At 49.1% G+C, this 770-nt stretch overlaps 1 non-coding gene across 1 annotated transcript; it reads right to left on the bottom strand.

Annotated features, from left to right (window-relative positions):
- Nucleotides 1-255: 255 nt before the first annotated feature.
- Trnas-cga (transfer RNA serine (anticodon CGA)) lies at nt 256-330 on the bottom strand. The gene has a single exon. It is a non-coding gene; the product is annotated as a tRNA-Ser (tRNA).
- Between the last annotated feature and the right edge of the window lie 440 nt (nt 331-770).

Below are 770 nucleotides of genomic sequence, written 5' to 3' on the forward strand. Positions count from 1 at the left end.
TGACAGGTGAGGTACATTTTCTGAGAACGGGAATGTATTGTCCACTATAAGCCGTCAGGTGCGTGCTAGTTTTAGACAGGCCTGGGGAGCCTAACAGTTCATATGCGTGACGATTTAGCAATGTAACAGAGGCGCGTGTGTCCAACAGAAATTCACACGTTTTCCACAAGAAGCAAATGAATCAAACGTTTGTAGGACTGGTGTAGCATTGAAGAAACTGTCGCTTGCTGAAACTTCCTGGCAGATTAAAACTGTGTGCCCGACCGAGACTCGAACTCGGGACCTTTGCCTTTCGAGGGCAAGTGCTCTACCAACTGAGCTACCGAAGCACGACTCACGCCCGGTACCCACAGCTGTACTTCTGCCAGTATCTCGTCTCCTACCTTCCAAACTTTACAGAAGCTCTCCTGTGAACCTTGCAGAACTAGCACTCCTGAAAGAAAGGATATAGCGGAGACATGGCTTAGCCACAGCCTGGGGGATGTTTCCAGAATGAGATTTTCACTCTGCAGCGGAGTGTGCGCTGATATGAAACTTCCTGACAGATTAAAACTGTGTGCCCGACCGAGACTCGAGTTCGATTGCAAACATCCGGGTTGTACATGTCCTTTCTTGCAACAAGCGTAACACTGTGCTTCTCAGGTTGGGCAGTCATGGTGTTTGTGCTGTGAATAACACCAAGCGCATGACTGGATTCTGTTCGCATTTGTGGACGCCCGTTTAGCGAGCTGCTATCACGGCGTGCAGAATTGTTTTACGCAGCATGGCAT

Source organism: Schistocerca nitens, chromosome 1 (genome assembly GCF_023898315.1).
Source record: "Schistocerca nitens isolate TAMUIC-IGC-003100 chromosome 1, iqSchNite1.1, whole genome shotgun sequence".
Classification (NCBI taxonomy): domain Eukaryota; kingdom Metazoa; phylum Arthropoda; class Insecta; order Orthoptera; family Acrididae; genus Schistocerca; species Schistocerca nitens.